The following is a 27,499-nucleotide window of genomic DNA, read 5'->3' as shown; positions in this document are numbered from 1 at the left end:
TTACTCCATAGGAAAAAAAGCACTATGGGCCTAATTATGATGGCGGTCAGACGCTCGCATGGGATTGGAAACCGAGTGACATGTAGTCGGCGGTTCCACCCGCCAAATTAAGATGCAGCTGCCGTATGGGCAGTTGGAAACATCCCCTTTTCCACTGCGGCTTGTCCTGCAACCCGGAAAAGGAGTGCGTTACAAGCCGCAGTGGAAAAGGCGATGTTTTGAAACATTAATGCCTTGTGTGCCAGGCACAATGTGGTGCCTGTCACATGGGGCATAGATGTTTGGGGCCTCATAGCGGAGGCCCACGGGGGACGGGGTCCCTGCTAGGGCCCCCCAAATTTTCTTTCCAACAGGCTTTCTATGACGGTCAGGGTCATTGTAATTCCTACGGTGGTGCTTGCGCAGGCACTGCCCCTATTCTAGGGGATTATGATCCGACCGACGGCCCGATGGGCTACTTGAGCCTGTTGGACACGTCAGTCTGTCCCTCCTACCGCAGCGAATGGGCCGACCGCATCCTAATGTGGTGGTCGGACTGCTATGCTAGATGGCGGTTGGACCACCACCGACGGCCTGTCTGTGGCAGTCCGACTACTATCCTAATCAGGCCTTATGTTATCGACCGGCAATAGCTTTTTAACAGCTTGACGAATATGCACCACGTTGGGAACATTTTTGGTTCTACTGAGTCTGGCTTTCGAAATTAGGCACACATGGGTTGTGTGGTTCATATGTTTTTAAGGAAACTGTCTTTTGTGGGTCTTTCTACAAAATCTGATGTCCATTTTTGCTTTCTGGTAAAGTCAGAAAACTGGACACTCTTAACACAAACGTGGCATCGAGCTGGTGCCAGATTAGGTACTTTCCATCCTTTTACTGAAAATGTGTTCAGTAATTTTTCTGGTGCCTGTGACTAAAAAACAATGATCCAGGTTTCTAAGGGTTGTATACAGGCACCACAAGTATCTCTTACTGATTTCCAAATCTTGCCTAAGAGAGAAAGTTACATTGAGAAGACTTTTGGACTGCAGATTTACAATGGAAATTCACTAACTCCCGTCTGTTTGCACTAGGAATTGGTGGGATTGTCTTATATTCCATGGCCCTCACACCCGGGTTCATGAATCACACTTTGTGAAACTTTTGTATATCCAACATAGGTGCAAGTTGGTGACATATTGACCCCATCGTTGTTGGGGGAGCAACATACTCCTCAAGATGTTTAGGTGTGGGCCCCATCTCTTTCTGCTCCTCCCACCTGCACTCCAAAAAGGAAGGTATGCTCACTCTCTTGCTCATTCAAATTTGTGTGAGTATTAATGCCCCAGTACTTTCAGATTTGGCCAGCCACCACGGCACAGAGGTGTGGGAAAGGGAAAAGCGGACAGTCCACATGACCATCGTGAATAGACCAAGCTTTGTGAAGCTCAAGCTTGGTTAACAGATCTGGGCTAATGGCGACTTAGGGATTCTAAAATATTTCATAAACCGAGGAAAAACACATGCCTGAACCCAACTTACCTCATGAATCAAAGCTCAGTGGTTCGTGAACGAATTCCTGGTGGCATTCAAGCATAACTCGTGGATCATTTTATCCAATAAATTGGCCACAACCATCATTACTGTCATGCCAAAAAATGTGTGGTTTACAAACTAGCTAGACACGACTTCCAAACATCAACCACATGCAATAGCTCCCTGTACCCAACTTCTTGTGTGTGCCAAACCTCCTTGAACAATGACTTTATTTGTGCACTGTTGCCAGGCTCTGCACCTAACCTACTGTTTGCCGCCAACACCTGTTCATAGACAAGCCCCTTCATGCATACACAGCATGGGCTGGCCGCAGGTAACCCACCCCACTGTGCATGGCTGCTCAACCTAGCCTGCGGTCCAACCTGCCACAAGTGGCCAAAAGCCAGGCAATGTGCCCAACACCTGCTGGTAGCAACTCTATCCTGTATTTGAGTCTGATGCTGTCAGGAAAGTTATTAACGTTGTATTTTAAGATGGGATCAGTTACATAATCAATTATGTCATTTAGCATGTCAGGAGGGATGTAAATTGTGAGATCATAAGCAGTGCATGGTGAGTGCCCAAGTTCCAATTAGCTCAGTAAACTATAACTGGTGGACTTCTGTTTTTTTTTTTTTTTAACACTAGTGTGTTATCTTATAACTTTATTTTAACATTTTGCATTTTTACATGAATTTCAGTTTAAAAAAAATCATATTAAGCCAACCCCACAGCTGCACATGGCCTTTGGCTGTGCGTCGTAAAGGATTGATTGCAAGCCCTGGTCAATGGCCAATCGACAGCCCATGTGCAAAGCAGTTGTTGGACAAAGGGCTGGCGCCCGGCCCTGAGCCGCCCTGCAGCCAACCCTACACTGCACAACCTACAGCAGTGTGCAGCAGGAGGGTAGCCTCAGGGCCTGGCCCCTGGAGAGGACTTGGGGCCAACTCCTCTATGGACACCGCCCCCCATGGACATTCCACCTACATTTTATTTTTGTGAATACCACGGTCTTCTTGCAGTACTGGCACCCATGCTTTGCCAACCATAGTCCCACTGTAACATGCAAGCTTCCCTGAGGAAGCCTACACAGTACTGCGGTACCATAGGGCTAAAGCTTGGACAGCATCTCTACGGTCCCTCATGGAAGTACCTGAGGTGGGCCCCATAGGAGTTCCGCAGTACTCATGTGCCAAAAAAAAACACATTTCGGCCCGATATCTCCTACCGGTGCCCAGGGAAAAACTTGGGTTTAACTGAGCCAAAGTTTTGGTCTTAAGTTTAATTTAAGACCAAAACTTCTGAGAAAAATCCTAACTTTTCTACTTCTAAATGCTCTTTGTGAATACCGAAAGTCGTAAAGTTAGGATTTTGTCTCTGATTACTTTTGTGAATCTGGCACAATAATTCCAGTCCATGCACAAAGTTAGCTGCTCTTTGAAGAAAATAGTTTTTTCAAGGTAGCTACCCAAAATAAATATGCATTATAAAAGAATACTTAACGAGTAATATGTAATGTAGGTCACTCTCAGAGCTCCGGTGGCATTTACAAACCACTCTGACTTCGGCCTCTTCGTTTATGAGCCCCTCATGGCAATATTGGAAATATTGGACCATATTACATTATTAACTGTTAAATATAATACATATATATCTATCTAGCTCTTTAAATATATATATATATATATCCTTATTCTGTCGGTGCTAGCTGGCGTTAGACCAGATCCCCAGTTGATTTTCACACAAAAAAGAAAGGATACTGCTGCACACAAGTCTTCTAGTAATATGCACAGTTTAATGATCATTTAGCAAACACCAATTCATTTCAACTCCAAAGAGTCTTGCTCCCGATCAATGAGTCCTTTTTCAGATTTGATTTAAATACAAGCGCCCGTGCTGCCTATTAGGAGGCATTGTGGGAGTTGAAGTCGTATAAGTAATTTAAAAACAATTCATGCATGACTTGACAGATGTGAATATTTTGGTGCTAGGCAATGTGAACTTTCAATGTATAGTACAATTATTATTCCCTATGCCAGTATGTGTCTCATACGTCTGGTTTGGAGTCCAACGCCATCACAGTGGTTCATTATGGTAATATGGGTGGGGACCTTGTTTTGGGCAATTTTCAGTAGTTTGTCACAGTATCTACATATATTGATAGGCTGTTTGAATTGCCCGAGTATCCTAAAAACACAAAACCAAATCATGAACAATTCACATAAGCTCAAGATTTAGAAAATTGTTTGTGCAGGGTGTGTGGAACTGGACTGTCCCCTAATTCCAGCTGAGTGCCTGCATATGTAATGTGGATCAGTCTCTGCTCTGGTGGCATTTACAAATCACTCTGACTTCGGCCTCGTGGTTTATGGGCCCCACCATGGCAATATTGGAAATATTGGACCATATTAAACTATTAACTGTTAAATATTATACATATATACATTTGTTTCTCTCTCTCTCTCATATATATTCATATGACTGTAATTGATGTGTATATCTTCAACCTTGAGGGAGCCCACAGTGCTTATATAGCCTAATGCCACAGGCCGACGTTCATTTGAGTGCCCCCCTCCTCCTATGGGGTGAGACAGGCCAAGTTGATTTGCACACTACAGGACAATATGGAACAGAAAGGAACATAAAGACCTTTTTTATCAATAAAAAGGGACGATAATACTATTAGTATTATGGGAAGAAAAAAGATTGGGTAAGCATTTCATTAAATGAGTTCCATCTGTATAATTTTGCATGTTTTTGGCAGTGTGCAGCTACTGACTATAGTCTCAAGCTACGGCCTGCACCCAACCAGCTGTTGAGTGACTTAGCCACACCGCCCACCGCTTTTGACTGCACTGTTGGGATTATATGGCTAGTTTTCCTTTGTAAAATATTTCCCATTATTCTTGTAAGGAGTTATGATTATCATGGAAATCTCAATTTTCTACAATTTTGCTGATCACAAATAGGACCTTTGTCCATTAGGGATAACTTGTTATTATATTTATACACTATTTGCAATGCCTCTGAGTGACCCCCAGCCACCTCCTGCTGCACCTCTCAATTGGCCCCAGCATTGATGTGGAACTTTTTCTGCAGTGTGAAAATTGTGATTTGCAAAAATCACACCTTTTTTATAGGGCAGAAAAGTAAGTACTCTTTATAAATCAATCATATCTGACTAATAAATAGTGATGGGGCAATATTCATGAATCATGATTCTCAAAATTGGAGTTTTAAAAGTCCGAGATATACAAAAGCGTTTACCCCATAACGCCTAACTGGTATCTTTTTTAAATATTTATATCTCTAAACCACTTAACAGATTTACCCTATTCCAATGAAAAATGCATTAGAAGAGTTTCTATCAAGAGTAAGAAGCAACTGAGTATTGTATGCATGAGATAAAGTCTGTACTCCAAAATATTCTATTGGGGTAGCCAAGGGGTTCATGTATACATTAAACAATGTGGGGCTTAGAGCAGACCCATGGGGGACCCCTAATACAATAGTTTAGAATCGGAGGCAAATGTGGCCATCCAAACTGACTGAGACCTATCTGTCAAAAAGGAGCGAAGCCAAGGCAGCACCAATAACCTCTAGATGCTGCACAAGTTTTGAATGTGAGACTGTGTAAAAGGCCGCGGATGGATCAAGGAGAATCAGAGCTACTTGCTTCCTCTGATCCACCACTAGCCTTTTTATGTCAGAAACTTTATTTTTTATTTTTACTTAACACATTTTAGCCAACAAATGCAGCTATAGAACCTATCACAAGATGTCCCTGCATTCCAGCGTAAGAGCATACAACTCCAGCTCTGAGTGCTTTAAAAAAATATATTGTACTCTATCCATCAGGTCATGGATTTAATGACCCAGGAGACTTGCTGGGTTTTTTTTTTTTTTTTAATGTTGCTGGTGTTTACTGTATGCTGTTTCTCCTTCCCCTTCTAGGGGCACCACCAGCATAATAAAATCGTTTAAAAAAAAGCTACTCTGCTCATTTAATAGTAATTGTTTATTTTTATATATATTTTTTTAGGGCATGGGTCCCTACTCTGAGCCACATGAGGGCTCTGCCAACCCATCTACACGCCCATTTTTATTTTTGGGGAGGAGGCATACTGACACCCCCCCCTTCCCCCATTTCTCAAAAGGGTTCCGGGGACCCCCTCTTCCAAGACCAGTTTTCTCTTTTGAGGAGAGGGGCGTGGGGTCACCCTCCACAGGTCAAGTAAGGGCACTGGTGACCCCATCCTTGGGGCGATGCAAATTTGTTGGGAGGGTGACGTGGTGACCCCTCCCCAAGCCATTCAGTAGCCCTGTGGACACCATCCCCCAGGGCAGATAACAGTAATGTCCTGTGGACCCCACCGGAACACTTCAGTTCCGTGCCAGAAGATCCTGGGCAGGGAGAACGTAAACTCCCTACCTGCTCTCTTGCAGACAGGGAGCACAGGTTTGCTCCCGCTTGGTGGGTACAGAGAAATAATGCTCCTGCCGGGCTGGAGCAAACAGAGCCAGCCCCTGCTGCACCGCAGAAGGTGTGGGCAGGGAAGCCGGAAGGGTCTCTGGGAGCCCTGGGGTCCCACTGACACCATTGCTTGCCATTGCTGTGGGTATCCAGGATGGGCACCGGGGCACCCACAGCACCTTTTATGTTGCTATGGCCACAGGGAATGAGATTCCCAGGATCTTGTGGTGGTCCGGTGGGGGTGCATGCTCCCTCCCTGTTCAAATGCAGCGTGGCCCCGGGGGAGAGGGTCTAAGGGGCCTGATAAGGACTTGGGAAGGGGTGTCACATGTTCCCTCCCCATTATAATGCAGTGAGACCTCGGGAGTTCGGGATCCCATGGGCCTCATGGTGGCTCGGAGAGGGGAGGCTGAATCCCTCACTCCCCAAACCAATATATTCTGGTGGCCACCGGGTCCTAGCCCACCCCATGGATGTTTATATAAAACAAGCATTTACAATGCAACGGTCTTGCCTTAGCAAAAGTTAGAGCAATTGGCATTGTAAATGACAATTGTTTTACTTAGGTGTTAGTTTTGAAAACTGATAAATAAATGGCATTATTATTATTAAATGGCAAGTCTTATAGCACTTTCATAGAGCACTTGGTACATGACAAATGGTCATATACATCGTCTACAACCTACGTGCCTCATGTTACAAGGTAATTTGCATATCAGTCGCTGACTTCTGCGTGGTGAAAATACTTTGGCCCTGTTAGTCAATTTAAAGTATTCCGTTGGTAAATCTATGCCGCAGCCTCGGCTCAAAGTCATGTGCAAGAGTGTTGTGGAAGACTCCTGGCATGAGCGCGATCAAGAATTGCCTAGCATCCCAAGCTGTGATTTACCCAACACAGAAATGTTTCTTTTAGTGCCAAATCAACTCAAAGGTATCGGAGCGCTGTACGTGTATTTCCACTGACAAACCGATTAATATGCGCCGTGCTCACTGCTACCGTGCTGATCAAAGGTGCCTGGAAATGGAACATGGCATTTTGCTGAGGAAATGAAAGTAAAGAAGAGTGCTGAAATCTGGAGTGCAGGGCCGTGGATGGCATTTACCACAGTTAATTATGCAAGAATTAAATATTCAAATGAAAACACGACGAGAGGTTGCAGAAAGTAAAACAAGCAACTACTCAGGAAACGAGAACAGCGAAAGTAAATGCCGGCCAGCAAAGCGCGTGCAGCCTGCCAGACTCTGATTCCACACGCGCCTCTTGCCTGTTTATCAGCGCCGCGCGCCTCTCTGCAGACTCCCCCTACATTCCAGAGAGGCGCGCAACGCGATCCGGTCTGCATTCGCATGCCGTGGAGACAAGACCTGGCCGCGCGCACAACGTTATCCTATGGAGAAACGCTGCGCGGTCTCCGACTGCTGAGACTACGACTATAGTTCTCGCTTGCGAGAACGCGCTTTCAGCGAGGTCGTCGTAGGCGAGCCCTAAAAAGGGCGAGGTCCAACTTAAAAAAAAATATTTTACTCTGGATCCTCTAAAAAAATTCTGATAAAATTTAAAAAATATGTTTTTGTCCCGTCAGTGACCACCCCCACCAGGCTTGGGTTGGGTGGGGGTAGGGTAGAGATACACTGGTCCCCATGTTTTTTTTAATATTTGTTTTCAGTACAAGTGACTGAGACCCCACATTCTAAAATGACTGCCATGACATCTTTGTTGATGTAGTGGCTGCCAATCAGATCTTATCTCTAAATCTGGTGGCTCTGTGGTAACTCTGCTGTGTGATATATACTTACAATTTGAATTTCTCAAAAACGACTGAACCGATCTACACGAAACCACAAAAAGTGAGCCTTCCGGGCCAAGATTTTGGTCCTCCCAAATTTGGTGTAAATCCATTCAGCCGTTTTGGCTGTAGCTGTCTAATTTTCGTTAAAGTTTTTCGTAAAGGTTTTTTGCCCCCCCCCCTCCTGTTCTTCTCAGACAGTGCCTGGCCAGTCACCTCAAAACTTTAAAGGAATGTGCTGCGGTGAATAAGATATATATATATATATATATATATATATATATATATATATATATATTTTTTTTTTTTTAAAGCCCCTAAGGATCCTCACCAGCGAATGGGAATCCATCCCCCAACCAAGAGCGACCTGACGGCGCGTTTGCAGAGTGGTGGTGGAAGGGGGCGTGACCTGATATTAGAACTCAGTCATCCTGCTGTATGGGACTTACTGGAGGTAATAGGAGGGGTAGTTGGCCCCCAAGGACATCATTGCGGGCCAACCACCCCCACTATTACCTCCAGTTGGTTCCACACAGCAGGATTGCTCAGAAGGTGAGAGGCCACGCCCCCTTTCTATACCACTCTGCAGATGTGCCTCATGGTGCACTACTGGTTGAGGGATAAAGTCCCCTTGGCACCAGAAGGACGTTGGGGGCGAAGAAGCCCTCCTGGTACAGTCTGTAAGCCCTACGCAGCAGAATTCCAGAGCGCTGGTTGGAGACCCAGCCCCCTTTCTCCACCACTCTGCAAACGCGATTGCTAGTTAAACAAACCTTAGAAATTCACCAAAAAAAACGACGTTTACGGGGACATTATCATTAAGAATTAGCATTTTTTTTAAACTTGGATATTCACTGAAAAAAGTAAAGGCTTCAGGGATGTTTTAGTTAGGAATTAACATTTTAAAAAAGCTTAGAAATTCACCAAAGGTTTCAGGAACGTTATAGTTAGGCTGAGATTTCACTTGTACAAAACCAGAGAAATTCAGCAGTTATAGTTACCTGACTCACCCCCCCCCGCCCCCCGCAATGCACTGCTTATGACCTCACATATTGCATCACTCATGAAGTGGTCAGTGACATCACTGATAACATTTCAAATGCAATACTGATGACATCACTGACATTTCAAATGCATCATTGGCGACCTCATCCAATGACAGTGTTTTAAAAACTTTGAGTGTTAAATATACATATCAAGGTGTATTGGCGAATCAGTTGGTGTATGAGTGCCTGATTTGATTATTCAGTGCATGCATGAGTAACTGTATAAGTGAATAATTAAGCATCTCATTGTATGGATGGGTGAATGACTTGTTTTGTGAATGTCTGTATCTGTTAGTTGGTGCATGGGTGTGTGACTGGGTATGTATAGTTCACATTCTGAACTCACATTTCTGAAGGTGCTCTCATATCTGTATTGAATATAAATGTGGGTCAGTGAAAAAGTATTTGCGTAAGATCACACAATTTGCTCAAGCAAGACTTTGGAGCAGTATTATAGATTATTGCACAGCAAACACGAGAGATTTTGTGTACAGCTGACATCCTTAACACCCGTATTTGAAAGTGCTCACATATCTGGTAATGAACAAAAAAAGGACTCGGTGAAATAAAGCATTTGCCTAAGATCACTCAATTTGGCTAAATAGGAAATCAGGACTGATCCCTGTTTTTTTTTATTTTATATATTTTTTTTTTATTTTTTTTTTTTACTTGCACGTTGTGCAATTCAGTGAGTAGATGTGTATCTTTCCGACATCTAAGGTTAATACTTCGTCATTAAATCTTGTAGGATGAGATTAGAGCATAGGCGACAGACATGTTGGGTGATTAGAAGGGAATACATCATGTCTTTTTTTCCATGCATATTCTCATTTTAATAGGACATTCCTATGAAAGGTCACTAAAATAAAGTGCTACAAAGATGCATTAAAAAATGCGTCTGCTGCACTTCTTTAATTTGAAAGGGAGAGTATCTTCCCATTTCAGGACTTCTGTAATACAGTTAATGTGAGATTACAAGCCTTTCTCAGTAGAAAAGAAGAACTCTGAATACAGAGTACCTGAACTTCTATATTTCCATTTATTATATGTGCATATTTGATAAACCCCGATGAAGGTATAAACAGATGTCAAGATAGTTCTATAATTAACTCTTTGAATGCCAACCCAATATCTTATTGTTACATAAATATCTCAAAAGCTGAAAAATGAATTTCCATCAAACCCTTCAAAGGAATAAACACCAATTTCGTGCCCATTTTTCCATTGCGTTAGTTTTTTTGGAAATCAGAGCATAGTTTCCTAATTGACGTAAAATTGAGAATATTGTTCTTTAACCCCCCCTCCCTCCCCGCCCCCCTTCTCCATCCCATCATCTCCTATATGGACGGATCCGAAGAAAACAGTAAAACACGCATTCGTTCTACTGCCTCTCACTGTTGTAAAAGGCCGTAAACAAGCAGTGCAGGACACACGATATGTCTGGATTCGAGGTTTATCTGCACTTCTTGTATAGAGCGTTGGCGACCCCTTCACTGAGAGAGTTTCTCCGAATTGTCTCTAATCTCTGTCTACCATGCGAGTTAGCTTAAATGTCTGGCCCATCAAGCGATCTTTCCTTTATTGCCTCGTTATCTTATCTTCGTTCGCAACATTGTCCACACTTTATAAATCGCATTGAAACCAGAAGAACTACTTTTTTAAGCGATGCCAAAACCGGTTTTGCGGCCTGATTGCACTGACTTCATTCCACAACGCTCTCTTCTGTGTCGGGCATGATTTGCTCCTTTGCATATTGCATGACAATGCGAAGGCGGCGGTGTCCAATCTCTAAAAATTTTAGGTGTTCTCGTTATCGACATCGACCTAGAAGCATGAAATTACAAGCTGGCCCTGACAGCCTTCACATTATTAAGATGGAGCTAACACGTGATGGCAGCAGCAAATGCTTAAATCAATAATTTAGGGTTGTATGACGGAACAACACAGGGGAATACTCTGCATGCCTTTACCACGCATCTTTTTATCCCGCATTTATTTTGGAGCGCATATTATTTTACAACGTATGCATTTACCACGCATTAAATATATACATACAATGTATTTGTGGGGGGAGACCCACGGATTTATCTTAAATGCATGGTAAAGGCATACATTGTAAAAGCATATGCATTCTAAAAACATGCGTGGTAAAGGTGACAACTGGTTAAAACCTCGTTGTAAAGGCTGTTCCCATTGTATTATAATACGTAAATGCAATATTGCGCCTCAAACTGAGTTATAATTGCTGGGCCTCCGTTGAACAAAGTTTAGCAAGTGACCATGCACAAACCAGACCTTGAGCTGAGGTGGCAGCACATATTAAGGAGGAGAGAGGATGTATGACTGATTCGGTGCAGTAGTACAATATAAATGAAACACAATTGATTATTAAAAGCTAATGTAGATAGTAATGCTTGTATAGCTAGTTAAGAAAAGTTGTGCAGCTCAACAAAACGGTGCCCATTTAACTTTGCTTGTTACACAACAAAATGATCTTATACTTGAAAGTCTTGCTTCCTTGCTCCTTAATCTGTTTTTAAAAAAATCATTTTTTGTATCTATAGTAACGAATAATACACACTATCCCTATAGATTTGATCTGATGAAATAGCGTTTATTTCAGAATATCAGTTTATGCAGTGCTCAATTGAAAAAATAATAATAATAAAGTGTGTAAAAAGACAGATTTTTAAGGGGCTGACACTGCCAAATGCTGGGATTGCCAGAGACCAGGGCTGCCTAATCTTTATTCCACGTCATGCCTCTTTATTCCACCACTCCATACATCCAATCCCTTTCTCCCACTCTTGCAGATTCTTTTCTTCCTCATTTTCTCCCTTTTCATTGTTTTGCTATTTTTATCCTCCTCCTTCTTTTTCTCCTGTTGCTGCCAATTTATCCCCGCTGCTCGCAGTCAGATTGATGATGGAAAATAGATCCTGGTCTTAAAAAATGGGTGTAACCACTGATACAAATTAAGCACTGGCTTTAACATATCCTTTTACTAACAAAAGGATTTAGTCAAGTGTGAGGTTAACAGGAAAATATGCCTACATCAAAGATCTGTTTAGAGGGAGTGGCACGAAAATGACTTAATGAGGTATATCTACTTAATTTACTCTTACTTGAAGTGAAGTGACATCCTGAACTGGCCGGGTAGGGTATCAGCTGGTCCTTTTAGGTACTTGGTACAAAGCCAACCTACACGCTTGTCGAACAATGATTGGTTTACATCTCTGCTGTCAAGGGTGGAGTGCAGTTAGTCAGTTTTCAGTCTGCTAAGGGAATCCTTCACATGGATCCACCAAAGAGCTTCTATATCTGCATCGGATGGGTTGTTAATGGTAATCAGTCCTTGGGGAGGTTCCATACGCCGTAACGTTTCTCCCACCTTAGCATCCAGCAAGGTTTTGAGACCTGAATTAAATTGATCCGGCTTAGCACAGTTCAAAGTCGAACAAAATCCAACACGGTGACCTGGTATACCACACTATATGGAACAGATTGCGATCATCCGAAGTCAGAAGAAATCCTACCCGGAATTATTTATCATGCTATGTGTTTCTGTAAGATCATGATCCATCCCATAAAGTTGTAAAATGATATTCACAAAGTTTATATGATAAAATCAACTTAAGCATTCTCCATCAGACGTTTTTGTGTTCTCCCTTTGTAAAAGAGATTATTATTTTTAGACTGGGTGTAAACCACAGCATGACAATTATAGTTTGGACCAGCGACCTTTTGTTCGAAATAGCAGAGGTGAAGTCACCTGTGTAATCGGATTACTGTAGAAATACATGTTTATTTAAGCGTACTATTACATGTATTTAAGTAAAACACATGCAATAACTACCAAGCCTTCAATGCTTTGAGCAGACCGCTTGACATAATTGAACAAACCCCTCAATTGCCTGTGAAATTGCCCTTTTTTCTGACCAACAATTTAAAATGTTGACTATTTTTCGGCCTGTTTGATGGAACGGTGTGCCTTTCTTCAGGACTAAGGACCTAGAAGAAGAAACTATTTGGTTTCTACCTGATATGTTGTTATTTACTGTTGTCCCCAATGTCGTTCAAAAGCTGTTTTTTATTTTGCAAAAAATGCAAATAAGTCATTTGGCACCTATTTTTGTTAATATTTTAGTACTTATGTTTACATACATTTTAGGAAAGAAATAGTAACTGCAGCGATAAATCCGTAAGAAGGTTTAGACGCTCACTCTTAATTCAATAATAACTCCTACCTGTATACTCCTCAGTTTTTTTTAACAAGGGATACCATTTACTAGATCTCAAATTTCTCAGTTTTTAAACGAGTTTATTGTGAACAGGAAGAGGAATACAATAAATTGTACACAATTTAGAAAAACTGAATACAGTTACTCATATAGTGGGTAAGATTCTCAAATAGGCCTAGGTATGAAATCTAATGTGCCTTACAGGGGATTACTTTTACATTGTCTGACTACTTTTACATTGTTTGCCCTCCCCTCTACCTGGCTCAGCCCTCTAATTAGCCAGTTTTTAGGATCAAGACAGACACCTACAGATATGAGATTCCTGAACTCCTACACCCATTACTTATAGGTAAAAAATTGGCCTTTTGCATTTGAGGACCGCTCCAGGTCTCCGCCTTGACTTAACTAAAAAGAGTGCTTAGGAGCCCATATGCCTCTTGGCCTGACTGCCTGTGGTAGTGTTGACACATGGATATCCATTGTGTTATTACAGTATGCAAGATCCTTTACCTACTCCTGGGCTGCCTTCCTGTGGCCTTGTTTCCAACCCATAGGCCTCCCCACCTTGCTGAAAGCAGTGCAGTTGCAATTAACTAAAGACGCTTCATGTGACATTTCTGATGGATCCCAGAAGGGCCCTTAAGGGAGTAAGATGGAGTGGTAGGGTTACATGAGGGAGATATCCCTGAAGTCTACATGCCAGTATTTGGCTGTGGTAGGACACAGCCTAGTTTTGGTGCAACAGAAAGCACTCAACTCATCTGTAAAAGTTCTTCCCCTGTCCTCCTCCAATCCCCACCCCTTGCCCGCAGGTTATCCTGCACCTCTTCCTCCTGAATGGTACTGTATGGCCAGGAGATCATTTGCCTAGCCTTCACGGTGCTAAGGAAAATCTTTAGGCCCTGATTACAAGTTGGTCAGAATTTTCTGATCTCTGCTTAAACGTATGCTTGAGCAAGGATCGGAATTCGGAGTCTGATAGTATTTATTGCATCTGGTAATTACTGGGCTCATTAAATATCTCACCCTTTATTAAATTTCAACAGGTTGTATCTGTCAATATTTAAAAGGGGAAAAATGTGTAGCATTTATCGCACCATGCAGATTTTGGTGCGGCAAACGCAGAAATACGTATTTTATTTTCCCAAAACACGTGATAGGTGTTATTTATCACACTCGATAAATAAGCTACCCCATGGTTTTGTGTTTCATCACATGTGATAAATATCCCCTTCATGCTGACAAATGCAGAATTAGGGCCTTAATATTTAGAAGTACTAAGGTTATGATGAAAGGGAAGAGAATTGAACCAGAAAGTGCAAGTGGGCATGGAGATAATAAAGTTTGAAGTCAAGTGGGGAGTATCCAGCCTCTTCATAAGGTAATGTGAGGGTAACCCAACCACTTCTAGCCTGTTTTCCATCCCTTGTCTGATTGATCATAAGTGACCACAACTTAATGAAAAATTGCTAAGTCGGAATGACCAGAAAGATCAGAAACTAGTATAAATGCTTCTTGATATGGACAAGGGAGTTGCACCCACCATTTAGCCTGTTACTCTATTTTAGCGTATGTCACTCATAGTTATGCCTCCACATCCCGGCTAATCAAAATCCCCAGGTGCTTAACCAATGTCCCCTCCCATCCTCTCCAGAGGGGGGTTTAAGGTTGCATTGTTGGGGGCCCAGAGTCAATGGCAATAAGACCGATTTGCCCCAGGTTCTTAAAATGCCTGGAAGATAAACAAATCTGAAAGATTCATGGTCAATGCGACAGAGCTTGGCCTCTGAAGAAGAGCAACGCATCATCCAAATAAAGTGAGGTGAACAGGCAGTGTGATATGAAATCTTAGCCATATTTTGAGTGGTATTGGCAAAGAGGGAACCCCAGTCTCTTAAGAGAAATGACAAAGTAGGGAGAAGTTTTACCTCTGGAACTTGTTACATACATGAGGATATATATCAAGGTATCAGCTTTGGAGGGATTTCCCTTTATATAATACTTCATCTCTGGACAACTCCATTAATGCCGCTTGGTTGGACTATTTCACTGAACAAGAGGAAAACCACTCTTGCGCACTATACATCTACTAATATAAATATTTGAGTTCACACCAAGGAAGCGGCAAGGTTTCCAATAAAGCATATATGATCCTTGATGAAGTTCAAAAAAGTTGTTTGAACGAAACACGTTGGCTGCATTTTCTCTGTGGCTGGATCTCCTTTGTACAAATAAGAAAAATATTTATATGGATACAAAGTAAAGAAGAAATAAAACATATATTTTGAATTACATATTGGATCCCTATGAGCACCTTTCCATTTGTATTTACAAAATAGGTAGAAGGGGGGTAGCCCTGCCTAGAATCCCTGTTTGGAATGGATGCCAATGGGTGCTATTGAGTGCCTTGAACACGGGTGGTGGACAGCTTGCATAGAGGCTTAATCCAGCTAAGGAAACAATTGTCCATGCCCATTCTTAGATGAGGCGCAAACGGAAAGCTCCACTCAGTGAATCAGAGGCTTTAGTAGCATCCAGGAAGACATCCGCTGCATTAAACTGCGACTGTAGCAGGCGGAGGAGTTAAGAGACTGCGCAGATTACGTGCATCCTTAATTATCCAAAAGCGCGATATTCGGTCAAGATTTTGGTTATTATTTCATTTGGGGTTTCTGAGAGAAAGGTTACAGTGTGCACAATCATTGTGTTTTTGGGAAGTTTCACTTGTGGTAAAGTTTAATTATTATAATTGCTAATGTTATCTAATTGTTCCTGGCTGCCCTATCTCAGTCTCGGTACGAATAGTACATATACAGTTGAGTTGTTAGCTTGGGTTGCAATCCTGCCAGTACGAATGTGTTGGTAAAGATAATGATTACATTCCCGATTTGATGCTGTGTATGTTCAATATAAATCAGGCCTATGTCTGGATGTATGACATCACAACGCATGCTTTTACATCGCATGCCTTTACAACGCGGTTTTTACAACGCAAACCTTTACAACGCATAGCGCTTTGGGGTGCTGGATAGTGAATAGTTTAATTTACTATTCCAACTCCAGTCTCCGTGGACACTAGGGAAGGTGTTGGACAGTAAATTAAATGTATTCCCTATCCTAGAGCGCCCCCCAGCGCAATGCGTTGTAATGGTTTGCGTTGTAAAAGTTGCGTCGTAAAGGCACTGCGTGGTAAAAGTTGCGTTGTAAAGGATGTTTCCCCTATGTCTAGAAACAACTACATATTTAGTGTTATTGTCCCAAAGTTACTTCAATTTATCAGAATAACAGTGTTGAAGTGAGCCACTTAAGCACATATTGGCTAGATTGTAACGATGGGAGTAGGTGGAATCCTTGCTGAACTTTCGACCAGTGGGAATCACTTGGGCTTCATTCCAGTCCATCATTTTTTGCTCACTTTGCCACCCAAGGTAGGGATCAGCCACATTCAAGTTAGTCTTGTTCCTGCTTCAGTAGAAATTGTCGAGCCCATACGGGCCAAATGTTGACACGTGTCCCTGTGCACTGGAAGGCCCCTCGCAAAGGTTGACTGGGCATCTTTTACTTGCCTATTGTTGTAGTTCAGTTTAAATTAGAACTGACGAGGTGAAATGTTTCCCCAGATAGTATTACCATGTGTGAAGATTGCATCAATTAAGTAATACTATCACAGAATGCGCCGCATCACACAGCTTAATTTGCCTTTCCTTGCTACATAATTTAGTTAACACTGCCACATAATTGGGTCCTCATCTGCCTCATAAATGCCTGGCTACCGGTAAATACGATGGTACTTATAACATGCTATTGGTGTCTCTCGGGTATGTGTGTATTGTCTCTGCACTGTGCTGGCACTGTTAGGAAGGATAGCTGCAGCTATTGAGCACGCTACACGGTGGCGCTGTTAGATATAATTTTGATAGCTCCTTCGTTTTAAGCAGTTTGGTAATTCAATAACTAGCTGTTGTTGGAGTATCCACATGTCAGCGATTTAATACAGGACTCTGGCAGTTAGCATGCATGTCCCATGTAAACATTTTCATATTTCACTTTCAATGCTCTTGCACATTATCTATGCCGATGTTGTAATATATGATGTTGGCATTTACAGTGTACGCACCATATTGGCCCTGAAAGTATAGATTACGGTATTTCCCATCGACTCCCCTAGCTGGCACCGCAGAAGGATGACGATAGCTCATCATGTACACGCCGTATGTTGGCACTGGAAGTTGTGACTCTAAAAGTTACAATGCTTGTAGAAAGCAGCATTGCCTAAATAGTAAAATTAATACATGGAGGGGCCAGGTAGTTCATCCCCTCCTCATTCTAGTCTTTATTCCACCTAATGACTTTCTTCTGACCCCTGAACTTCCGGACACTTTATCTCGATCATGTTATGTCTCATCCCTGCAGTTTCACTGTCACCGCTGGCCTATCTTTCTCCCTCTCTTCCTCTGTCTCCGTCTTGCCCTGGAACAAAGTTTGATGACGATACACAAGTACCGTTCCTGAAAAATGAATGCAGGTACCCACTACCTGCGACCACTGGCACAAATAAAGCACTACCTGCTACCACCGGCACAAATAAAGCACTACCTGCGACCACCGGCCCAAATAAAGCATTACCTGCGACCACCGGCACAAATAAAGCACTTGCTTGCTAACAGTGTAAGCTGCCATTCTGACAGTTTGTGTGCCCCACATATATTCTGTATAGGGTGGGATTCACGTTTTCTTTGAACTGCTACAAGGCATAGGTAGGAGGCACCAGCCACTATGGAAAATATCTGTCCATGACCCAGCCACCCATTTAGGGTCCTCACCCTTGCCACTCAGTGGAAAGAAAATATAGATGTGCGCCCACTTTAAAAATAAAAGTAGGACCAGACTGTAGGTTGGCACGTATACGCCATTTCTCCTCCCATCCGTTATGTTGAAAGTGATGGTATATTTCATAAGGCAAGATAGTTATTTAAACCAAAAAAAAGAGTTGTGAGTTTCAAGGTAGTGTGGTTTCGCAAGGACCTGGCTGTATCATAATAAATGTAAGTTGGTTAAATGCATTGGGCTTTCCACAGAGGTCTATTAACTACCCTAACCCAGTTTTTCCAAACTGAGGTTTTGACCAACTGACCAGAGGAATGGGTCAGAGGTGAGCTGATGCCTTCAGCTGTCTTAAGGAAGACTGATAAACCTGTTGAGCGGCTGAGTCTTTTAGCCTGATTTGAAAGGTAAGCCAGAAAGGAGCTGTCTGATAGGTGGCGAGGAGTGTTCATTGCTTAAACTTTAAATGTAAAAAAAAGTGGAAGGATCCGGACATTTTCTCTGACGGAGGTGATGCCCCCCGCCTGCTGCTGGCTGTGCCCACAGCCACCAATGGTCCCTTCCATCTCGTTTCCTCACTTTACTTGATCCAGTTCTTATCTGAATCTCCTACTCCAATGTAATGCGCTACATTGATCCACAAATCAGTTTCAACAACACCATAGAAACACCATTTCTACTTTACATTTTGCAATTTTCTTTAAATGAGCAGCATGTTTATTTTGTGCAGAAATGGACTGATCCAGAGTGCTTCCTTGTCTTGTATAAGCAGCTTGTCCCATGCTGTTGGTTCTTGTATTTTCGATTTGTAATAGAAAACAAACTACAAGTACTAGAACTTGGCTGAATAACTTACTTAATAACCATGTGTCATCTTGATAGGCCATATTTCCTTCATCACTAATTGAATCAGTAGGTGTTGTGGAGGAGGACGGACACTGCTTTGGAACATGGCGGGACTCATGCAGCACTGCTGTCTGTGCTATGGAAGCAGCAGCATTCCTAACATAAAACAAGCATTGGCAAAGCCAATAGATTACGCCTCTACGAAATCTATTTGTTTTGTTAATGTTTTTTCGACATGGTACACAGAAGCCCTAGCTGCTGTGCTACATGTTAAAGAAGTTAAAAAAAAAAAACTAACACTTTCAACGATACGAGAGATTGTTTACAGCTCTCTGGGAGCTCCTTTAGATACTGCAAAGTTTATGGCAGACCGAAGGGGTAAAGCTAAACAGAGAAAGAAGATAAACAAGAAAGGGAGAAAAGCTCCAATGGAGGGTCTATCAGTAGTCATTACTGCCCCAGTTTCGAAGAAAGCTTTCCCCTGGACAAAAGCCCCCTCAGGAAGTGGATTCAGGCTAAGAGGCTAAGGAGCTAAGGGGCTTGTTAAGAATATGACTCTACGATTGTTAGGTACAAGCCCACCAATCGGCGAACCCCCCCCTAAAGACTGCTCGGCCCCCCCACCTCTCTCCTTCAGCTCTGGGCGTAGAATCTACGTCTCCTCCTGTGTTTCCATCTGCTGAGCCAAGTTTGGCATCTCATAGGCCCTCAGCTGTGCTGGTAGATCCTACTCCTACTCCAGCAAGGATAGAAGCTTCCCCACGTTCTTTTGGAAGCATTTGGTCTTGGTTCACCAACCTCTGAGTCTTTGGATAATACAGACCCCTCTCATAATATTTTGCCAGTTATCTCCGGAAAACAAGATCCTGTGTTATCTCCTTTTGAGGTTATATTACAAACTTTAACTAACCACCGTGCGGAGGCACAGGAACACTTTTTACAACTACGGGAAGACAACACCAAACTTCAGAATTTATTATCGGAGATGACCTCCAACTTAGGTGGGATTTCACAGGAAATTGAGGACCTCCAACAAAGAGTTGTTAGCATCGAAGAGGTGTCTGTTCGTACAGAGTCCTCTCTGAATCAACATGATGCCCAGATTACAGCCCTACAGTTGAAGGGTGAGGACCTAGAGAACCGTCAATGACTATCGAATCTCAGACTCTTTGGTATCCCGGAGGGCGTCGAGGGGTCCGACGCAAGGGCCTATCTGGTGAAACTATTACATAAGGCTTTACCAGACTTAGCCCACTGGGATTGGGACTCTCAGGTCCAAAGAGCTCATCGTCTCCCCCCCATTTCAGAAGAATAGGGAGAGTAAATTTCCTAGACCTTTTTATTATTTACTTTGGAAATTTTCTTTTGAGGCAGGCAGTGTCTTTAAAAGCACGTCCTAACTCCTATCATAATTGAGAATGTCTTTGTCTTTATTTGTTTGATCAGATCTGAGTAAATCTACTATGGATAGGAGGTGGAGGTTAAGGAAGCTTATAGATCCTTTCAAAGCTATTGATGGACAAGTGTTCTTGCAGGAACCTGCTCGCCTCAAAGTTATTAAGGGAGGTCACACTTCTTATTTCTCAGATGAGAAGGAAGCGGAAAATATGTTATCTAAACTAAGCTAAGGATTGGGCCTTAATTTTTCGTAATTTTTGGGATAGTGACTAGGAATGTGTTTTATTTGTTTGTCTGGGGTCTCACTCTATTCTTAGCTGTTTCTGTTTTCAGCCTTTCCGCCCCTCCCTCTTTACCCTTTACAGGGGGAAAATGTTAAAAGAAACAAAAAATGTCGGGTGGTCCGGTAGTCCTTGGGCTGCTCTACTCTGAGCTGCCTGTTCAGCGGCAGCAGTTATGGAGGGGCCTCCCTCTTGCACTGGGGGAGGGAGAGTGGGGGAGGGGGTGGGCCCAGTTTCTCCGAGGGTGGGTTGTCCTGGTAGGGGGGGGGGAATATTAAAAAAATCAGCACAATGTGGTAAATCATCTAATTTGATAGGAAGGTTCCGTTCTTAATTGTTTTTTTATTATAGCGTGCAATATGGCGGAAATGGTGTAAACTATGGTTTGAAATGTATAAATTGAAATGTTTAGCATGGAACGTATCCGGCCTAAATAGTAAGAATAAAAGAAGACTTGTTTCCGTAGAGCTAAGGCTCGATAATCCTCAGTTTTTTTTATCTGAGACGCACATTGCCTATAAGTACAGAAAGCTACTCAGTCAGTTAGGTTATGAGGTTATAATTTGTTCTTCACAACAGGTTTCACTTAGAGGAGTTGCCATTTTAAAAGATAAACGGTGTAGAACTGAAACAATTAGAACTGCTGCAGATAAATATGGCCGGTGGGCCATAGCTCAAATACTTATAGGCAATCTTAAATATGTACTATGTGGGATTTATGGCTCTAATACTGATACTTTTGTTTTTGACGAAGTGAATATGGAACTTTTGGGGTGGGAAGGGGAACTCATTATTCTGGGGGATTTCAACTGTATTATGGATTATAAGCAGGATACGACTAGACAGGGCGCCTCCCAGCGTATGCGCAAAGTACGCGCAGTGATTTTAGACATCAGTCGGATACATAATGTAAAAGATGTATGGCGCTCTCTCTATCCTGACATACCTGGTTATACGTTCTACTCAGCACCCCACAAACTTTGTTCCCGTATTGATATGGCTTGGGCAACCGACAAAATAATACAAAACAGCTCTATGGAAATCTGCCCTCGGGTATCCTCGGACCATAATCCTATTTTATTGGTATTTAATAATTTAGAAGGTCAAGCAACCTCAAGAATGTTTTCTTTCCCTCGCTATTTATTTTCTGATGCAGCTTATTTCTCAGCTTAAACTACACCTTTGTGAATTTAATAAAATAAACCTTCATTCGGCACCCCACATATCCGTTTGGGACACCTGTAAGGCTAGTATTAGAGGGCATGCGCAACAATACATTTTTAAACAGAACTCTGAATGCCGGAACACTAACACCAAATTGATATCGGGTATTTTGGCTCAAGAAATATTATTGGCCGAGGCACTACGAACGTGCTCCCCGATCTGGTAGAAATAGGGCTAAAACTCGGATCCCTTCAGTCCAACCTTAAATCAACTTTTATTGAAAAGAGCTGTGCTAAGTTACATGAGGCCAACATTTTGCATTATGAGGGAGGTGATAAAATTGGTAAGATATTGGCATACAAAGTGGCGGATGATAGAGCACAGACTCTTATCAAAAGTATTAAAGGCTCGAACCAAGTAACGTACAACCAACCGGCACAGATTTTGGCGCAATTCGCGGAGTATTATAATATCTTGTATACTCCGGAGAATCAGCCCCCTGCATCAGACATCTTAGAGTATCTGGAGTATAACATAAAGGACAAATTCAACTTACCTGGTTTAGAGCATTTATCGGAGGAGATTACGGAGTTAGAGATAAGACAGGCTATGTTATCTCTACCTATGGGAAAAGCATCGGGGGAAGATACTATCCCGGTGGAACTTTTATAAAATTTGTATCGAGGAAGTAATTCCACTTTTTCTTTTAGTAATTCAATCTATAGGGGTAACCGGAGAAAGCTCCAAATTCTTGGAATATCGCGAAAATGATCTTTTTTTTTTAAAAAGACAAGCCAGCAGACGAATGTGGGTCGTATAGACCCATTTCTCTGATTAATACTGACGCTAAGGTCTTTGCCAAGAGTTTGGCAAATAGGCTGGCCACAATTATTCCTAAGATTGTAAATGCGCAACAACACAGATTCGTAGTGGGCAGGGATACAACGACCCACATTAATACAGCTACTACGGTTTTTGATATGGCAGAGACGGAATCCACCCCACTCGGTATTATTTTATTAGATGCCGAAAAAGCTTTCGACCGAGTGGGGTGGGATTATCTCTGGTCTGTGATGTCCTTTATAGGTTTTAGGGGCAAAATCCTTAGCTAGATTCGGGCCCTATACGATAAACCTATGCCTAAAATCAGCTATGCTGGCTTGTCATCTTCCACTTTTACGATCTCTCGGGGCACTCGGCAGGGGTGCCCGCTGTCACCCCTGCTCTTTGCCCTGTCAATGGAGCCATTTCTCTCTGCACTTCAGGCGAAGCCCAGGATAGTTCCATTTCGGTCCGGGTTACATTGCTTAAAAATTACCGCATATGCGGACGATATTGCGATATACTCAACCAATATCGCAACAGCATTAGAGGGTATAATGGTCGAGACTAAAAGATTTGGAGATGTCTCCGGCTATAAGCTAAATCTGAATAAAACCCAAATAGTGGTTAATTACAATCCCTCGGGTGCCGTCCATGGGATCTGCAGGGTTGCTAATTATTTAGGGGTTAAAATTTCATCTAAAATCAGTGACATAATCCCTATAAATTACGACGCGCTTTTAAAATCAACCAAGGTGTTATTAAAAAAATGGCATAAACTCCCTCTAAACATTATTAGCAGAATTAATTTGATTAAAATGAAAATGTTGCAGAAATTTCTTTCTATTCCACTGGCACTTAATGTTTTTTTTTAAAAAGCTCGATGGAATTCTGAGTAGCTTTATCTGGGGATACTGGAAGGTGCGTAGATCCTTGTCAACACTTAAAGGATCTTTTGATATAGGTGGACTTAATTTTCCGGATTTTAAATTGTACTTTTGGGCTACTTTCATTGGCCGCCTCCGCTCCCTGCTTTAATTCTGATTCACAGCTTTTTTATCATACTATCATGTTTAATTCAGATGCTAGAATGTTTTTGTTAAGATTGAATGACCCAAACTACTACAAAAGGGTTAAATTTAAGACCGCTAGGGATACCGCTAAGATCTGGTTCAGCATTCTGTTCTTTTGTAAAACATCTTTTTTCCATTCAAAACTACGACTTTGGGGAAATCTGGGACTTCCCGGGATATTTAACGATGGTCGGGCTAAGGTATGGTCTACTCACGGAATCGTAACATTGGGGGACCTTTATGGTTCTAATGGTTTTCTAGATTTTTTAGCACTTAAAAACTTATATAATTTGACCGAGGCTATGAGGTTCAAGAATATTCAAATACATGATTTTCTGATACGCCGGATGAAAATCCCGAAGATTTCAGATTCTGACATCTGGGACTGCTTCTACTCGTCTAAAACAAAATCATTAATAAGTGCAGGATATAGTAGCTTGATCTCTTATAAAAAGCAAGATTGTTCTAAATTAGTGGAGAAGTGGAGCTCCAAACTTGGATTGACGATACACTCAGATCAGATTGCTCATTCTCTTTTAAAAAATAATGATCTGGTACAATAGGCGAGTTTAAGATTGCAACAATTTAAAACTTCTTGTTTGTTATACTATACCCCCGAAGTGATTCTTGAATGGTCTCCAAATGCTTTATATAATTATCGTACTAAATGTCCTAAATGTGATCCCGTGGGTGTCAACATAGAACATATGTTATTTTCCTGCCCGTCCTTAAAGGAGTTTTGGTCTGCCTTGGATAAGGTTTTGAAAATGAAATTGGTAAGGCCACCGTTACTCTCTGATTTAACTGTACTTTTAGATGTACATGATACTACTCTACCTCAACAGGCTTTAATCACTATTTTATTATCTTGTGCCAAACTCGCCATTGCTCGTGCCTGGATCTCCCCACAATCGCCACATATTATGGAGTGGTGGTCTTTGGTCAACGAAATTCATGGCAAGGAGGCGGCTTTGGCTCGACTTAAAGGCACTAGGTCCCTACTTAAATTTCAAAAAATTTGGGGTAATTTTATTTAAAACTTTCCCCCTTTTTTTTGTTTTTTTTTGTTTAGACTGCATTGGTAGAAACTGTTTTCTTCCACACTGTACTCGTTCTCTTTAAGACATAATTGATTCACCTGTGATTTCTTTGCTATGTTTCCATTTTGTGCTGATAATAAAAAAAAGGCCATATTTCCTTCATCACTAAATGAATCAGTAGGTGTTGTGGAGGAGGAGGGACACTGCTTTGGAACATGGCGGGGCTCATGAAAGCACTGCTGTCTGTGCTATGGTAGCAGCAGCATTCATAACATAAAACAAGCATTGGCAAAGCCAATAGATTACGCCTCTACGAAATCTATTTGTTTTGTTAATGTTTTTTCGACATGGTACACAGAAGCCCTAGCTGCTGTGCTACATTTTAAAGAAGTTAAAAAAACTAACACTTTCAACGATACCCACATCATAGCTTTAAAAAACAAAAAACAAACTTTAAGCCATATTGTACAGCAGACCGCGTCTCTGTGGAACCTCTTAAAACACATTGACAAGACCAATAGATTGTGCCAATGCTTGTTATTGAATCCAGTCATAGTTTGGGGGACTATTTTTATTTATGTATTTTTTTGAAGAGTTTTCCAAGGTACTCTTGTGTGGCCCTGCTAATTTAATATCCGGAATGGAGAGAACTAGATGGGTTGTTTTTTTGCAGTTTTATATTGCGGGAACTCGACCCAAAGGAATTGGAGCACTTTATTTACACAAGAATCAGTTACATTATACTTACACATTCTTTTTCAGTAGGCACAGTGAGATTAAGTGATTTGCCTAGAATTACAGGTTGAGTCAACGCAAAGACTCGAACCTGGTACCCCACTCCAAAGTCATCAGCTCTTGCCGTAACGCCGCATCCAGTTATGTTATGTTATGTTATGTTACTAATATTTATACAGCGCACAGCTGCCCCAGCAAAGGGGCGTCCTGGCGCTTGAACAGGTACTAAAACATAACACGCAGGAAGAGAAGAAAGACGGCTAACCAGGTACAGAGAACAGGAAGGTTTTGATAGCACGCCTAAAAGCGGTAAGATTGTCCAGAGCTCGAATGTGCACCGGGAGTGAGTTCCACAAACCAGCGGCAAGCACTCGGTAGGAGCGGCCACCCATCCTGCTGAGTTTAAAACGGGGGCAGGCCGCGAGATGAAGAGCCTCCGATCTCAGGGACCTCGAAGGGACATAGGGGATAAGCAAGTTAGCGAGTGCAGGTGGCGAAGAGAGCTTCATGATTTTAAAGGCCAGACAAGGCGATTTAAACTTAATTCTTTGTCTGACCGGCAGCCAGTGAAGGGTGGAAATAGTACTGGAAACAGAACAATACCTGGGAAGGCCAACAATGGCCCGCGCTGCAGCATTCTGCACCCTTTGTAGCCTAGATGCCTCAGCCTGGTTTATCCCCAGCAGCAGCGCGCTGCCGTAGTCCAGCCGAGATAGAACCGAGGCCTGGACCACGAGCTGCCGGGTGGAGGGATCAAAAAACTTAAGTATCGGTCATAGACCTCGCAAGATGCCGTAGCAGGTGGCTGCAACCTTCTTCGTATGGCCCGTGAAGGTAAGCGCCGGATCCAACCATACCCCTAGGTTCTTTACTTCGGAAGCTGGAACGGGAGTGACGCCCAATTCTGGAGGCCACCACTGATCTCCCCAGAGCTCCGCATGTTTCCCCAAAACCATGACTTCGGTCTTTTTGGCGTTCAATTGTAAGCAATTGGTTCTCAACCAATTTGCTACTGCCACAAGTCCAGCTCGGAATTTGGGGGCATGAAGCGTTCATGAAGCGTAAGCCCCATTCTGATATTCTTTGTCACAGCCCCTAAGTGAATAGACTTCAGTTCTAGACAAGATAGAAAGTCTCTTTTCAGATTCTTCCTGAAGCACAAACTCGAAAACACAGGACTGTTCTGCATGTAGAAAACTACAGGTTTGCTGATAAAAAAAACTGCTCTCACAGTACCCGCTACTGCTTATAACATGCCCCCTTGCCAAAGCTACTTGTTTCTCGGTTCCAAACCGGTTTGGTTACATGTCATTGCTCGGATTCCTTTGCACTTTCCACTCCTAGAGGTAGAAGAAAGCTAGATGTGAGACCGCTCAGTGGGTTGATGTGCCTGTAGCATGGATAGGGCAAACATGAGCCCAACTTTACAATTTCCAGTTATTTCAACAGATATTGCTATGTGACTGTGAGACTCCTGCTTTTATAGCATGCATTTTTTCCATTTAGGCACGTGGTCTGTCTGACTTCCGGTTTGAAATCTATCTATACAAAGACACTGTTAGACCTGCCAGCTTCTGTTTCAACGCAAAGCAGCATTTTTTGTGTGTTTAAGGACCAGATTCAGATGTAGAGCAAGGAAACCCTTTGAAATGTCTTTGTGTAATGCGGTCTCCATTCTTTCTAACCCCAATAGAAGATTTTTTTCCTCAAAACACCAGTGAATAAAATTGAGCGAGAGTAGGAGATTTTCCAGGCAGCTTACCTACCTTGACGAAAGTTTGACTACAGGGGGTCGCTCCAAATACCTTGCTAATTCTAGCGATTCACTCGGTGAAACTAGAGTATAAAGAGGGTGTGAAGTAGGTAAACCCTATGTTTGAAAGAGCATATTTCACAGATAACTAAGTCAGGATCGGAGGGTATTACGTTTTGGGATCCTGAGGGTCCTGATGAATGCCGGAGTGACCCGACAGTATGGGCATGATTAAAGCGGCAGAAACATGTGGACACCTTTGCAGTAAGGAGGGGTGAAGGAATCCTAATCTTTTCCCATCACCTCCATCCGTCACGTTTTTAAACCTAGCCGTATGGCCCAGGAATAAAAATTTTGAGTGGGGACACATCCGAGGTAGTTTTAGCCTTCACTGGCTGCCCAATCATGAAACCTGTCACAATTTTGTGATTGAGGGCAGTTCTTTTTTTTTTTCTCACTGAGCACGTGCCACCTTCAATATATATTTTCCTACTTCTTTC

General features: G+C 42.4%; 1 protein-coding gene across 8 annotated transcripts in view; it reads left to right on the top strand.

Annotated features, from left to right (window-relative positions):
- The window catches only part of ARHGAP40 (Rho GTPase activating protein 40), a 447,044-nt gene that overhangs the window by 306,823 nt on the left and 112,722 nt on the right, over positions 1 to 27,499 (top strand). The gene's annotated exons all lie outside the window — the stretch shown is intronic.

The sequence above is a fragment of the Lissotriton helveticus genome, chromosome 7 (assembly GCF_964261635.1).
Source record: "Lissotriton helveticus chromosome 7, aLisHel1.1, whole genome shotgun sequence".
NCBI lineage: Eukaryota > Metazoa > Chordata > Amphibia > Caudata > Salamandridae > Lissotriton > Lissotriton helveticus.
This window is presented reverse-complemented; position numbering and strand designations above follow the sequence as displayed.